The sequence below is a fragment of the Rhinolophus ferrumequinum genome, chromosome 18 (genome assembly GCF_004115265.2).
Source record: "Rhinolophus ferrumequinum isolate MPI-CBG mRhiFer1 chromosome 18, mRhiFer1_v1.p, whole genome shotgun sequence".
In the NCBI taxonomy this organism is placed as follows: domain Eukaryota; kingdom Metazoa; phylum Chordata; class Mammalia; order Chiroptera; family Rhinolophidae; genus Rhinolophus; species Rhinolophus ferrumequinum.
The window spans coordinates 29,456,563-29,472,833 of NC_046301.1; the positions used below are offsets into that span (position 1 = coordinate 29,456,563).

The following is a 16,271-nucleotide window of genomic DNA, read 5'->3' on the forward strand; positions in this document are numbered from 1 at the left end:
CACCCCCCCACGACCTCTTCCTTAGGTCGGACTCCTGTATATGACACAGTCACGTGCTACCTAACACAGGGATGCATTCTGAGGAATGCGTTATTAGGCGCTTTCGTTGTTACGCGAACATCATAGAGTACACTTACATAAACCAAGATGGTATCACCTACGACACACCTATATGGCATAGCCTGTTGCTCCCAGTCTACAAGCCTGTACAGCATGTTACTCTACAAAACAACACGAGATTAAATCAAGCACAAGAGAAAATGATGCGATTCAGAGATACGGTAAACATGAGACGTATGAGGCTACCGCCACCGTAACCCAGCACACTGTTTTACAGCAAACTTTTCTTGTAAGGAGAAAGAGTGCACTCGAAAATAAGGATAAAAAGCATAGTATAATAAATACATAAACCAGTAACATAGGCATTTGTTATAATTACTGAGTATTGCGTGCTATACATAATGGTATGTGCTACACTTTCATACAACTGGCAGTGCGGTGGGTTTGTTTACACCAGGGTCCCCGCAAACACAGGAGTGATGCATTGTGCTGCCACATTACGATGGCTGCGACGCTGGGATGGCTGCCACAGGAATTTGTCAGCTCCATTATAATCTTACAGAACCACGGTCGTACACATGCGGTCCACCGTTATGTGGCACATGACGGCATTGATGAGTCAGAGCATGAGGACATCTGTCAGATACTCGCAGACGCTCAAGTTTGGCTGGCTCCACAACTACAAAGAGCCACAGACACAAGCCATGCTGATTCTCCTCTCCTTGTTTTATACTCGAGGACACTTAACTAACCCTGAAGGCTTCAGTGACTTGTCCACAGCGATAAAGCTGGTGCCGGAGACTGAACGAGATCCGGTCTCCTGACTCCAGACCCAGGGCCCCTCATGGCCTCGCTGCCTGCACACCTGCCACCAACAGCATGTGGTACAGCTACTCAGGCAATAGGGGTGATGGCAAAAGGAGGACCAGCCCAGGTGAACAGGAACTGTTCTGAAAATGGCACGCATCATTTCATATGCTCTGTGGCGTCCCTGTACCCCCACACCTATTATTCCTGCTCTGGAAAGCAGAGAATTGGGTAACGCCACCCTCCACATTTTATAGAGGGGGAAAGCTAGGGAGGAGATCCAAACTAGAAACCCTAGACTAATGTTTCATGAGTCAAAGTCTTCCTGCCTGAGACGAGGGGTTCCAACCACCCTGGCACTCCGTGAGTACCAGGGCTGGGTGGGGCCGTCAGGCCGTCAGGGGTCCTCTGGGCCACTCCCTGACCTTCAGGCACCTACATCACCTTCCAGGTCCCTCAGTGATCCACATTGGTCAGCGAGCTGATTCTTGAGAAATCCCTCCCCTGACCCACAGCTTCCCCACCTGAGATTCAGTGAAAAACACAGATGTGCCCTCAGACCACTGGGTCAGGCCCCACTCAGAACCTCTTTTCTCATCTATACATCCCAATGCCAATGCTCACCTCTCCGATACCTCGGGGGGAGCAAATGAGAAGGTTCCCGTAGAAGCTCTTCACACCCTGTGAAATGTGATAGGAGAAGGGTTTTTATGTCTTTTACTCAGAGCTTCCACGGCTGGAATCAGATAGCATGGTATCTCCACCATGAATTCCCTAAAAAGCAGAGCAAAGGTAAGGAAAAGGTCAGAGTCACAGCGTCCTACAGAGCTCCTGTTTCAGGTGTCTGGTGACTTCACATTCCGTAACACTTCTTGGAAAACTTGACTGTTAACAATAAAAAGGAGGGAAAATGTAAGGAGTAAATTCTTGACCACTACAAAAAAAAAAAAGAAAAAGAAAAAAGTATATCTCCAAGCGAACTCGGTTTTAAAAACACACTCGCCTACCTACCTGCATCCTTAAATCCTCAAGCCAGAAACAAGAACCTCCAACCCTTCGATTTAATTCCACTGAGCCCCTAAGAGCTAGAGGTGAAGTTGCAGTGCCACTCAGAGACATCAGATGGCAGCATCCATCCAGAGGAAGAAACAACCCTTCTCTTGACCAGAGAACGTAGTGGCCACCCCCACTTTCCACAGCAGGAAGTTTGAGGTTTCTACCACTGAAAATGAAGACAGTAGCATTTCCAAAATTCCTGGGCTTCCAGTCTCCAGACCAAGCCTGAACTATTTGGCTAACAGACTGACGATGTTTTTGTAAGCCTTTTCTTTTTTTTTTTTTTTTTTTAATTTAAAAAATACTTTTTGTTTGGTTTTGTGAACCCACACCTTCCAAAGCCTGCTGGATGTGCATAAAGTTGGTGAACCTGCCCACTTCCAGTTTGCTCCCATGTGTGTTTGCTCTCATTCTCTGGTCTTTCTCCTTTAACTGGCCCAAATTCCACACGGAAATACACTTTATTTTATTCATTTATAGTAAGTCCAAATCTTAATTTTTCAAAGCAGAAGAGAAAGAAGGAAGGGAAACTGCCCTTGTTAAGTGCCTAACAGGCCCTAGCTGCCAACATTGCATCTAATTTAATCCTCAGAACAACTTGAGATGAACATATGGTCTTTTTTTTCTGATGAGGAAACTGAGCCACAGAGAACTTGGCTGCTGAGGCTACACAACTAGGAACCAGCAGCCCTGGGGGTTAAACTCACGTCTATCTGATGTCAAAGGTCAGCTCCTACCATTATTCCAGGAGGTACGGGATCTCTCAAAATAAGACACCGATTAAGTTGCTTTTTATCTACATGGTATTTTTTTTTTCTACCTCAGTGAACCTTGATAGGAAAAACCAACTCCTATCCTGCAAGTCTCTTCTGTTTCCTTGTGTGCTTTCTTTCCTTGAAAAATCTCTTCTCCACCAGCATCTTAGCCTCTCACCTTCAAAACAGAGGTCAATGCTTTAGTCTGACCTTGTTCAACGTCCAAGTCACTGTTAATCATTCAGTGGTTTGGGATGACCTTTATACACACACTGCCCTGAGAGGGTGCAGAGAGATAACATAATCAGTCTCAAAAGTTAAGGAAGATTTTAGCCAAGTTTATACTTAGCACTGATAGCATGGGAGTGAAAAATACAAATCTAGACTAAATGTAGGCTGGGCGGCATCACCAGGTAGGATTCAATGCCGCTCTCCGTGCTGTTTATCAGGACACTCAGGATATTACAGGGTTCTACAGACGGCACCATCAACAGTGTCCTTCAAGCACTCAGAAGTGGGTCAGAGCACCTCCAGAGGTCTGCCATGCAGGTGGGTCGAGGAGCCAGGTTAACTCTGGACCTTAGCAGGACTTTCCAGGATCGCCTGCTACTTTACACCCCGATCAAGCGTCCCACCCTCTCTCCTAGCACGCTTCTTTCTATCAAACTAACTGGAGCCGCCTTCAAACCTCTCTTCCCTGATCTCTACTTCTATTCACTCCCTTATCGAGCTTCTTTCTTGGGAGCTATCGAAGGTCCACATAAACGAGCCACCCCCTAATTTGCCATTTGGTTCTGATACAGCAAAGAGAAATCAAGAAACACCCTTTTCAGGGTATAACAATAACAACGTTTCCACATGTAGCCAGATCTCGCTTTATGAATGTTACATTCTCAACTATGAAATTCCTTGACTGAAACATAAACTCCTGCTAAAAGGAGACTCGTCACCGATGTACAGTTTTAAGGGGATCTGAGGCCCTTAGACTTCTCACTCCTACCGTTGTCAGCAACACGAGAGGGTGGCTACCCTAGAATATGTATTTTGGTCAATGTCCAAAAGGGGTTAGCCCCTTCCCAGGCTCAGCAAACATATTCTGATGTGCTAATAGCCCTTAATGAGGACATCTGCCATCAGTTAAATAACTGGAACAGACAGAAGAGGAAAACAAACTCTCTCTGTGGTTCTGAGTTGCAAATTGCTATTTGACATGTGACTGTTGCCGGACAACCACATGTCTCCGCACACGTACTTGTGTGTGCACACGCGCTCACACACAATGGTTGCTCTCCTACCACCCAGGGACACTGCAGCAAGCCATGACATCACCTAGTGGCACTTCTAGGACACAGGTCATAAGTCAAAATGATTCATTACATGACTAATAGTTTTGGGGTTTGTTTTAAGTTAAGGAGAGTGAAATGTGGAGTAAGATTCCCATTTGCTAAATCTTGGGTGCCTACAACCTCTCTAATGAACAATTTATATATCAAGGTGAGGGACGGCAACCCTCTGCCAGCAGTTTCAGGTTCTCTACTAAACCTGTTTTCTATGCTCACTATTGGGTAACCACTGCACAGAACAACAGTTTGAGTTTTTTGTTCTTTGGCTAATAATTTGCATATCATCCTTCATCTTTTATCAGAAAGTTGCTCATTGTTTTACTTTTAAATCTGTAAAGTTTTAACTCAATTTTTTTTCAGTGTGATGTTGTAAGCTCATCCAAAGGTCAAAATGTAACAAATTACATCTCTTCGTTTACAACATAACCCAGTGGAGAATAGAATTCCCAACTATTGTTCAGCAATTCTTAGCCGGGGACAATCTCTGTCGAGAGATGCCAAGTACATCTGCAGCATATTTATAATTATATGCAGATATGTTTAGGGTCCTTAGTGTGCAAGGTCACCACTCTTTGAACGTGGCAGAAACAAGTTGGCATATCCCGGCATCACCATGCAAATGCCGACCGGTGGTTCTCCAGTCTTATTTTTTTGTTCTGGGGTGTCTTCTCCATAAAAAGTAAAAAAATTACTCACTTCACTGAGCACATAGTGACCTTTTCTTCCCAAAGGAATCTGCCCAGCCTGACTTTGGACAGAAACTGCTTTGAGAGGAGCCAAGGGTCTGAGCTAAAAGGTCTAGATCTCTCAAGTTATTTAAACAGGCCGTTATACCATTTTTCAAACGTGGGGTGTGCATTTTAGATTTTCACAACACAAGCTTAAGATACACAGCACTGAGCATATTAGTGACTGATGCAATGCCAACATTCCTAAATCAGCTGTTCAGAGAATGACCATTTGAATTTTCAGAGCACGCTAATTACCGTATTTTTCTGACAATTTTTAAAAACCGAATTACACTGCAACAATGGATTAACAGTTGAGAGTACCCATAAAATTAAAGGTATAGACTATCAGGATTGACAGGGACCTTAAAGGTCGCCCATCTCCCATCCAGGGCTGGAATCCTGGTGACAGCATCCCCTGTGCGTGAGCATCCAGCCTTCCCATTTACTGTAATAGATGTAATAGACGAATGGAAGGGAGAAAAATCAGAGTCCCAAATAGCAGTGCTATTTCCATATTCTACCAGATGGGCCATAGAAATAGGTCATCTGACCTGGTTACTCTGAATTTTCTCCAGCAAATAATAAATGACCATGATCGACAAATACTTTTGTTGGCCCAAATGCACAACAGCCATTCAATCAAGTGAAAGAGAATGTTCTGTTTGCACGTCTCCCGGAGGAAGGCATTTTCACAGTCCTACCCAGGAATGAGCCCACTTCCCCTTCCTTCACACCTAGCTCCCGTTTGCTTTCAAAACCACCACGGCCAGTGCCCTTTGTTCCTCACTGTCATATGTACATTACTCTGTATTACACAAGACAATTCTTAGCACAGTGCCCGGCACATAGTTAGGGCTTAGTAAACTGTAACTATTTCTACTAGAGCCAATAGGACCTTATCTCGCTTAGACTGGCGGATCCCTTTGAGGGCAGAAGCCATATCTTGTTTACCCCCATCAGGTTTATGATTTTAAGTAGATGAGAGTCCCATGGGTAGGAGAGCCCAAATTCAAAAATAGTGTGTTCTAAGACATCATACCTGCTGCTTGCACAAAATGAAGACAGGTATCAAAAGCAAGGGTAGAGTTTCAGTGTTCAAACTCAGTTCTAAGACAGTACTTTTGTCGTGAACACAGGTAGCGCATACTATATAAGGACGCAGGCATAAGTAAACCCACACTTAAAATGTGCCGTGGGAGGCAGTGAGGTTGCCCGGCATTGTTGTACCCGTGCATGGGGGGAGGGAGAGCACGGATGCACTGTGTACGTGTGGGTGCACGCAGTGGCTAAACCTGATTTACACTGTGCTAAAACCAAGTGCGAGTTGCAGGAGGAGGGGGGAGGTGGATGGCTGCTGACACAGCATTTTACTCAGAGCCTGCGGGAAGGGGGAGCCAGAAGCTGAGTAACTCCAGCAGAACAAGCCTCAAGGAATTCAGTTCTCTCCGTTTTCAGAGTAAGCATAGAAGAGACCCGCATATTAACTCAAACCACCCAGGAATGAATGCTTGAATGGCACTTGGGTTTACACCCCCTTTCATACACACATTTGGGGGCTTCCTTTTTTTTTTTCCCCTGACCTCCCAGCAACTCCAGAAAATATGGAGGAACGATATAATGCCCATTTCACAGCTCAGGAAACTGAGGTTCCTCAAGAAGGTCACTTATTTGCCCAAGCTTGCAAGCAGTGGCATTTGCGGCTTTCCTGGCTGCTCCCTGGTACAGTTCTCTCTTCCCCACAAGTGGAGAACCAGCAGCAGGACGAGGCCTCAGGACCAGGGCTCAGGACGGGGGTGTAGGATGGAAGGCTTGGGGGTTCACAGCCCTGATGCCTTTACATCGCCTTCTCTGATCTTCACAATGCTGTGAGGAAAAAAGTGTGTGTTCCACTGGGCAGAAGAGATCTAGAGGCACTTATAGGAAAAGAAAGCAAAAGCTAGCAATGAAAGAACCATCCCAAAAAGGTAAAACACGGAGGTGAGAATTTAAAAAACCCACCATTAGCTAACCCATGAGCACAAGGCCCTGTGTGGTGCACAGGCCAGAAAGGGAAGCCTTTGTGGCAATGATGCCCAAGGTGCCAATCGTAAGATGCAAGGAAAAGGGTTCCTTATGGTCTCACTCCTTTAAGAAGGCAGAGAAATGCAGACTCGGTTTTTATGTTTTCATTTAAGTGGTTAAAAATAGAAAAACTACTTGGAACTCAACAGTCATTTGAATGAATAATGACATTCCCTGATGGCACTAAACAAACAGGCAGCAGGGTTTGTAGGGAGGGTGAGACCCACCTGGTGACTGGCCTGGCTGGAATCAGTAGGTAACAGAAAGGCAGCGGCCCTCTCCCACAGTGGACGATCAGACTACACAGGGCAGCAGGTGCCCAAGAAAGATGTCACCTGGTCTGGCAGCCAGGCCAGGAGGATGAGATCCAAAATTAAAGGTGAGAAAGCATGCACACACAGACAAGATCTGTCCTCTAGAGACAGCTAGCCAGGAGAGATAAGCAGGGAAGGGAAGAGAGCGAGGGGCTCAGATGCCCCCTCAGGAATCCAAGCCTCACCCGGGACCCACTGTCCAAAGTGTAAGCTGATGGGAAATACGCCATCATCTTGGATAGAAGGCACAAGATAAGCAACAGGTGCTGTTGGGATGACAGAACATTCTAGTGGCTGATAACATTTGAAAAACCTGACATAAGAGCTGGATACCAACCAGAATTTGTTCCAAGACCAGGAGGGCTGACTGGCCAATGGGAACAGATCTTTCTGGCCAGAAGGGAGGTAACCAGACTTCTGCAGATCAACCTGTAACCCAACTTTCCCCTTTATTCTCGTTCCCCAATTGACTACTCATCTTTTCTGTTTCAGGATGAGGGGCAGCTCCTCAGCCTATCTGTTAGCTTCTCCTGGGAGGCTCTACTCTGCTTTCCTAATAGGGGATCACTCCCTCCTACACCAATGGGAACGCTTCCCACCCCCAGGAGTGCTGTGGCTGAGGGAAAGAAAGGCTGGGTGTAGTGCAGGGGATCCTGCCGACTACGCCATGTGTCGTGCAGGGTGGCCTGCAGGATCTCAGCTCCCCACATAAGAACGCAGGACATGGTGAGGCCAAAAAGGAACACCCACGGAGCCATAGGTAGGGGAGTCACACCACTATAGTCTCGCTGGTGGCTGGGTTGGAGACACAGGAAACAGGAGCAACACAATTCTCAACCCTCACTGTGCCGCTTGCAGGCTCAGCCACCACCTTCTTGCTAGCTCCCCCTTTCTTTTTGCTAGCCTAGCCACGGCAGTTATATTAGTGCCCAATGGCTCACTGGTTACAGCTGACGGCCAACTAGCCACAGCTCATGGCCATTTGATCACTGTCGACGGCCATTTACTACCTGAGCCAGCACCTTTCTATGTGAGGCCGAGAGCCTGGAAACTGCTTTTTGGGGCTCTGTCCCCACACTGGGTGTCACTGAAGTACTAAAACCGGCCCAGCAAAATGGACACCCAGCCTGTGCAGGAGAAGCTAAGCCGAGGCCTATGGCAAAGGGGGCTTCTGCAGGGAGAGAGCAGCCACCAGGTGAGAACGTCAAGTTCCCGCCTCTCCTGGGAAAAATGAGAAACGTGCCCAGTATCTGGAAGGATCTCAACAGACGTGTTTCCTTCCCCTGTTCCCCAATTTTAGACGGGGGCCAGAGCGCTAAATAACACAACAGGTCGCTCCGAATGCCCAGTCGCCACTGTCGAGCTGGCATCTGGGAACTGAGGTGGTCAAAGGACATTTAACCAGTAATACAACTACCGACCGGGAAGGAAATCAAGAAGCCGACCACGGGTGAGCCACTCGTTCCCTGAAATCACAACAAAACCGATTGCCACCAGAGAGCGGGACTGAGAGATCCAACGCTTCCCACTTGGAGGCCTGGCCACAGTGAACCAACCGCCGGCTTCAAGGCCGAGAGCTCGACACCCAGCACAAAGCCAGGACACGGCCGCTGCAGCCCCCCACGTGACCTGGCCCCTCACCTCCCTCAGCAGAGCCTCCCAGTCCTGCTCTCCTCCCCTGAGCCCACATCTCAGGCTTGGTGCCCTGCCCAGTGTGGTTCAAGGGCTGCAGCCAAACCTCCCTGACGTGGAGCCGGGCCAGCCTCTGTGAGCTACCTCCAGTGCAGACGCTTCGGTCCTTGGTCCCAGCTGTCCTGTATGTGAATCCAGCTCACACCAGTGGAGACCCACACAGGAAACAATTCCACACCGACTCACCAGAAACCCAGGGAAAGGGGCATCACAACACAAACACACGCGTTCTTAGAAATCGGCTGATATTTTACACATGTGTCTGGCTCTTGCCAATGAACTGAAGAGAATAATTACAAAGCCTAAGCTTCGGGCCCTGCCTTTAAAGAACTGGAGGCCTAACTGAGCTAGCTCCCACCTGGATCCCACATCCAGCACTTATTTATAAAAGCACTGCATATGCTCCAGAGCTACACTCATATTTTTGTGCCGTATAATTATGTGAATGAATCAGAATTCGCTTCTTTCAGGAAAATGCAAAAAACAGCCAGCAATCTGACATGGAAGCCTGATTTTAAAAAAAAAAAAAAAAGGATGGTTTTCAGGATTAAGCTCATGAAGTCAGATCAGTGACTAAAATTATTGCTAAAATTTTAAGTGTTTGACGTAAGTTAAGTTGAAGTAAAATGTGTTACGAATCTAAAAAATAAAACATAAAAAAATCATAAAAGGTGACGGAGACAGACACACTTCCCCCAAAAAACACAAAGTCAGCCAAAGTAAAAAGACTATAGACACCATAAAGGGAAGATCTTTTAAATACACAGTGAAAAATGAGCCTAGTGGGGGAGGGAGGCTTGCCCAAGGCACGACCCATGAAGAAAGCACCTTTCTCGAGAGGAGGCCATTTAAGGAAGATTCATGCCCCAATAATTGTGGGACTGGGGATGAGTTCAAAGATGGAACAGTCGTGGGGAAACAGGCTGAATGAGTGGTCACCTTGGTCTGAGCTCAAGATATTGGGGTGTCCACTCTTGGCTGTTTCTCCTCAAATGGACAGGGTGGCAGCACTGATCAGAGCACTCACTGGTGAGGATGTCCGTTCTCAGCCAAAGTGACAAAATAACTGTGGATCAATCGCAGAGACCAGATGGCCCACGTGCTTGAGTTTTGAAAGACGTGCAGGATGAACCGGGCGCTCCGTAGGCCAAGACGCACAGGCCATGGTTACACAGAGCTGGCAAGTCCCTGCCTACGCGAGGCCAGTCGAGGAGGCTGGCACCACAGGGATTCTCACCTGCGTCAGGCCGGAAGGTAGCCTGTACTCATTTCAGGGCCATACATTCTAGTCAGCAAACTAGAGTCTTCGGAGGGAAAAGGCAGTGGGATGTTCACAGGCCACAAAATCAGATCAGACTACTTCATTATCACTGTGACAGAGAAAATGGGCAAGAGGAAAACCGGAAACCTGTGCAATGTGCAGCCTTTCAAAGACTGATGTTCCTTCAGGAATGTTCTAACATCTGATAATCATTTATCAGAGACCTAAGTGGCAGAAGCATTTCAGAGACTGCATCCCATTTCAGCCATTTCAGCCCTCGGGGTAACATCACCATCATCATCACCTTCTTCTCCATCGTACAGACAAGGAAACTGAGACTCAGGGAGGTGAGTAATGTTCCCAAGACCACAGAGCTAGAAAGTGACTAAGACGTGAGTTCAAATACTTGTGATTCCCAAATATACACCCTTTCTTCTATATTCTACGGGAAAATTATGCATCAAGGAAGAGGAGTAAGAGGCTAGCCTAATGACCTCTTAAAGACTCCTTTTTAGTAAAAACTTGAGTCACCAAGAGGTTACTGTGGTGTTGGTGGTTTGGGCATGGAAGGGAAATGAAACGGACATCACAACAGCCAAATATCAAGCAGGGGGCTCCCCCACGATCAAGGCGAAAATTATTCTTATTTCACACTTTTACAAATATCCCCAGAAACAGTCAGGGTTACAAACAACCTCTGAATTCCCAATTATGTGATTTTGGGCAAATGGCCTCAACTCTCTGTGCCTCAGTTTCCTCACCTCTCAAATGAGGAAAACATCGGCTCCTACTCCACAGGATAATCTGAGGATTTGATGAGATGATGCAATTTTTTTTCAATAGTGCCTTCGTGTCTTAAGAGTCGCCAAGTTCTGCTTCCTAGAGATTCTGATTCCTCTGAGAAAGGAGCGTTGGAAGGAATGAAAAAAAATGTACCTCGAGTACGAAGCACTGTGAGTGGCACAGAGTGCTCAGTAAATGTTAGCCTTAAAAAAAAAAAAAAAAAAAAAAAAAAGACACCAAACTGGGTAGTGCCGAGTCAAACTTAGGGCACGATTACAGGGAAGCAGCCAGTAAATTTTAACATTGACAAGGACAGGGCAATACATTTAAGGAGGGAAAAATCAAAATCATGTAAGAGCTCTGTGGCTAACAGCCAGGACCCAGTAAAGGGACCTCTGCATCACTGCAGATCAGACTGTCATCCTCCTGTGGTCACAAAGGCCAAAACAAACACACACAAATCCTTTTGTCCAGCACCACTGCAAAAGTACTAAAAACAAAAAGAAACACACTGCCACCTACTCCCTATAAAATCAGAGGATGGAAACACTGGGAACACTGGTTGCTGCCCAACGAAAACGATAACTTGTAAACACAGAAGACAGTTACTCAGTCTCCTAAAAGGGCTGTGTGAGGGGGAGGGCAGGCCCAAGCGGCCAGAAAGATCAAGGCCAGGAGGGCCCGGAGAGAATCTAGCAAATGGGAGAGATAAGGTGAGGCCCCAACTTCGTCAACAAACGCTGCAACAACAGAAGAGGGAGCACCTGCTAACATTCACGGGAGGCCAGAGGGGGAGACACCTCAGTACCCCAAAAGAAGGCAATATAAATGCATTGCTGGGTTTGGGCATTTGCTTGAATGCAACAGTGGGGTTTCCCTGGGGTCAGAACCAGAGCTGTTTTCATGAACATCTGCTCAAGGGATCTGAAGGCGAATGCATGTGAAATAATTAAGGCTGCAAACAGGGTCTGCCTCTCACCAGCTGGGTGACCAGTGACACCAGTGCGAGCCCTTCAAGAGAGACGAGCCAAGCCCTCCCTTGTCACACTGGCTCCGAAAGGCATGAGTCTGGCCTGATACAACGGTGAATTTTCTTGGTTTCCAAGAGTTTTCAGAGATCTAGAGATGATGTCAAGAACTGTAAATAGAGACACACGCAATCCTTCTCCACATAAAATGAAACTGTTAATAAAAGTACGTGACAGTGTTCTAGATGGTTTTTTTTAAGAACACTAAAGTGCTTTCAAACACCTCACCCTGGGCTTAAGCATTTAAGGGTTATGGACTCTGTTTTCTAAAGACGGGACGGAGAAGAATCACAGGTGTGTAATTGGTCTCCAGTAAGGGAACGAAGTGAGTTTAGAGCTTGCCATCCAGGGGCAGCGATTAGCACAGTGGGTTACAGCGCGGTGCACTTAACAAGGTTGCCGGTTCGATCCCCACATGGGCCTCTGTGAGCTGCGCCCTCCACAACTAGATTGAAACAACTACTTGACTTGGAGCAGATGGATCCTGGAAAAACACACTTAAATAAAAGTGAAAAAAAAAAAAAAGGAATCTGCCATCCAGTCCACAACGTGCTGCTCCTCCATGCTATAACTCTTCTCCACACACCATGGCGATCAGCATGCAGGCCGACGTCCTCACAGGAACCAGACAGAATGAATGAACTACGGGGCTCAGAGGAACCCTTCCCAACACCAACCCTTCTATGTAACCAGTGCTGACTCGTGGGGGGCACACAGCGAGCACACCCCACCCCAGGCTAAGAAAACAATCGCTTCATATCTGAGCAGGCTTCACGTATGCCCTGGCCTACATGAAGTCCAAGCTAGGAACTGACCTTGTCGTGTCTTCATTAGGATTTCAAAGTAAAGTACTGTGCCCTATTACCCAGCAACTCCCCTTTCTCAGTATCTAAATGGTTTAGCCTTCTAAGAAAGGCCATTCAGGAGTTAAACAAAATCAAGAAGACGTATAGGTACGGATAGCTAACAATCACCAAGATATATATCATTGGTGGGGTCGGGGGAGTAAGGACAACAATACTTGCAATGCAACACACTTCGCTTTTTTAAAGTTCTATAAGTATAAATGCAAGTATGTGAAGCATTTGAAGAATACCAACAAACTTGTAACAGTGGCTGACCTCTGGGGAAGGACTGGATTAGGAGTGGTTGTCAGGGAAGATTTTATTTGCTCTAAAAGGTTTGCATTTTTTTCCCCCTGCACAGAATGTGTTCATGTACTACTTATGTAATGAAAATTTGATTTAACCATTTAATTTTTTAAAGGAAGGAAGGAAGGCAGGCAGGGAGGGGGAGAGAGAGAGAGAGAGAGAGAGAGAGAGAGAGAGAGAGAGAGAGAGAAAGGAAGGAAAGAAGAAAAAGAAAAGGAAAGAAGAAAGAAACTGACTCTGTTCAGTACATTTCAGTAATGTGTCTGGGGGCAATTTCTACCCAAATCTGACACATGCTTCCCAGGAGGCTGAGAGCTCAGCAGTGCAAAGCACTGGGCTTTGCAATGCGGATCTTGTTTCAACAGTACAAGCCCAACTCTGTAACTCTGTGGATTGTTAAATTTATATGCTAGTTCAAGGGAGAGGCAGGAAAAAAGAGAAAGTATGTCAGGGGGCTTCTGGGTAATCCAAAGGGATGTCCCAGAGCCATTTCAGTTCTTCTAGCTGAGGATTCCAGCTCTCCAACACACACACACACACACACACACACACACACACACACACACGCCAATAATGGCAGCCCTTGCCCAATCACTCTCATTCCACACCAGGCCTAGCTGTCTGTGCCTCAGGCTCTCCCTTCTGGAGATCAGGATTCCCAACATTAATCAGGGTCCCGTGGACTACTGAGAAGGAAGAATCTGAATGCCCCATTAGACAGGCTCCAAAATATCCCTGACTCCATAGGACCACCTAACCACATAGGATGCTGATTTTTAAACACACACCGCCTCCACCTCTTCAAAGCATTATGGATAAAGTCCTCAGAAACACAAAACTCTAATGTTAAGAACCTACCTAGTAGGCAAAACTAGCCTAGGATGTTAGAAATCAGAACTCTGGTCCTTCTGGTTAGGGGGAGGATAATCTGGAAACGGTCACGAGGAACATTTCTGGGGTGATGGAAATGTTCTGTCCCAAATGCATTTGTCAAAACTGATTAACCAGCGCACTTAAGATCTGAGCATTCCACTGTATGCAAATTATACTCAATTTAAAAAAAGAACTACTCAAACACAGTTTCTCTGCTGGCTGCAGCAGAACTTTGAGCTGTCCTATCAGACATCTGAAATCTCTGTTGTGCTATGTAAAGAGCACAGAGTACCATGGCGACAGTCACCATAAAAATAGATAACAAGATTAAAATGGATAGAGGACACATGAATTTAAGAACGGCACACCAAGAGCAATTCATTTCTAGCAGCAGCAGAAAAAGAGAAAGAGGAGAGAGAGGGAGATTTTTTCATTCCCCCTGCACTTTGAAAAACAGCCGCTGAATGTGGCTGTTTTCACTAAAAGTGTTTTATGACTTCCCAATACTCCAAGGACAAAAAAGGCTGAAAAGTGTTACTTCTTATTGTATTTTGCTTTAAAAGAAAATAAAAATAAAAAGCACAGGGTAGCCTAAGTTTTTCCCATACCCACTCTATGTGGCTATTCGCAGTTCAACAAGCAGAGCTGATGTGCCATATACACACTGTGTGGGTCCCACGTTTACTGGGCCCTTTTACTGGGCGCTAAAAGAGAACTGGGCCCTTTATCACTGGTGCACAAAGATTTCCAACTCTAGTTCTAAATAACTATATTTAGAACTATAAAGTTCTGCCTATATTTTTGACATACTTCTAAAACTGTCATTCCCTAGGTCGTGAACCCCAAAACCGCTTTACTCTATGTGAAGAGCAAGCACTTTCTTGCCTAATGCTGATTTTTCAAATGCCAAAATGTGAGCCTGAATCACATAGAGACAGAAATCATGTTACGATATCTCCTGAAGGTGAGATAAACCTCTATTCTCTTTGCAGAGCTCTCTAAGAAACATTTGCTACGTGATTTAGCCCTAGCAGTGTCCTCAACAGCAAAAAAAGTCATCCAAAAATATCAGGAAGAAAATCTAAAAATTTTAACTAATCAGAGTGGAGTTTAAATAAACCGTGTATGTAAGTATACTTTAGGCAAAATTAAACTCAATCTAATTTTTTACATGTAAGCTAAAAATAACAAAAATGAGTAATTTAAACTCAAACCACAAACTTATTGTCCAGTGTAAAGTGAATATATGCGTTCCTGGAAAATCCCAGTCAACAGTTTCTTGGGGCAGCCGGATGGCAAAGTTGGTTAGAGCGCGAGCTCTGAACAACAGGGTTGCCAGTTTGATTCCCACATGGGCCAGTGAGCTGCGCCCTCCACAACTAGATTGAAGGACAACTTGGAGTTGATGGGCGATGGAGAAAAATACTGTTCCCCAATATTCCCCCGCTTAAAAAAAATAAAATTAAAAAAAATGTTTCTTTCAATTTATCCATCCCTCATTCTCTTCATCACTAAACCTACAGAGCAATCGCAAGGCTCACTCTCATCCCTGGGGTCAGGAGGGCGTTTGCCGTGCTACACGTGGTGATGCAAACTTGCAGTGAGGGTCATGGAGTAGGAAGGAAAGGTCAAGGGCACTCCCAGGTCCTCCGCAGCTAAGCAGGGGACCCACCACTCAATTAAAGGGTCCCCATCTTGATTCACTCATCATACTGGCTACAACTGGCTAATACACACATTAGTCTTCTATGTGTCAATCTATTTTATTTACTGTTATTTGACATCTCCACCTAACCGCCACCTTCTCGCTTTTCCTAAAGACCAAATTCAATTTTCAATAGCCCTGGGGCTGCAAATTGAGTCCTGACACACCTTGGAATAGTTCTCTTCATCCTTTCTAAAATGACCCCAGAAGGGTCCCTTGAAGATGTTGGGATTCATTTATAAACATGTTTGAGAGCTTACATGATGATGGTGACTCAAATACTAGCAACTAGAGGTACATCCCCTATTCAACATTACCTTTCACTTTTCAAATCACCTAATAACCTGACTCTAAGAATTGGAAAGGACTTTGGATTGGAGGTCAGCCTAATTCCTGTCCTTCTCTTCCACAGTATCCCTAATCAATAGCAGTCAGCCCAACTTGAATACCTCCAGCAATGGGAAGCTCACTACTCCATGAGCAAACATTTCCACTGGACAGCTCTGCCAGCTAGAAAATCCTTTTTCGTATTCAACTAAATCTGCTCTCCCTGTCTTTAGGGTTCAAAAGAACCTTAAAAGTCATCAGCTTCAGTGTAATCATCCTCCAGATGAGGAATCTGAAGCTAGAGAGGACAAAGCAATTGTCCCA

The 16,271-nt window shown here is 45.8% G+C and overlaps 1 protein-coding gene across 6 annotated transcripts in view; it reads right to left on the reverse strand.

Moving 5' to 3' along the window:
- Positions 1-16,271, reverse strand: part of ZNF395 (zinc finger protein 395) — a 53,287-nt gene that overhangs the window by 16,400 nt on the left and 20,616 nt on the right. The gene's annotated exons all lie outside the window — the stretch shown is intronic.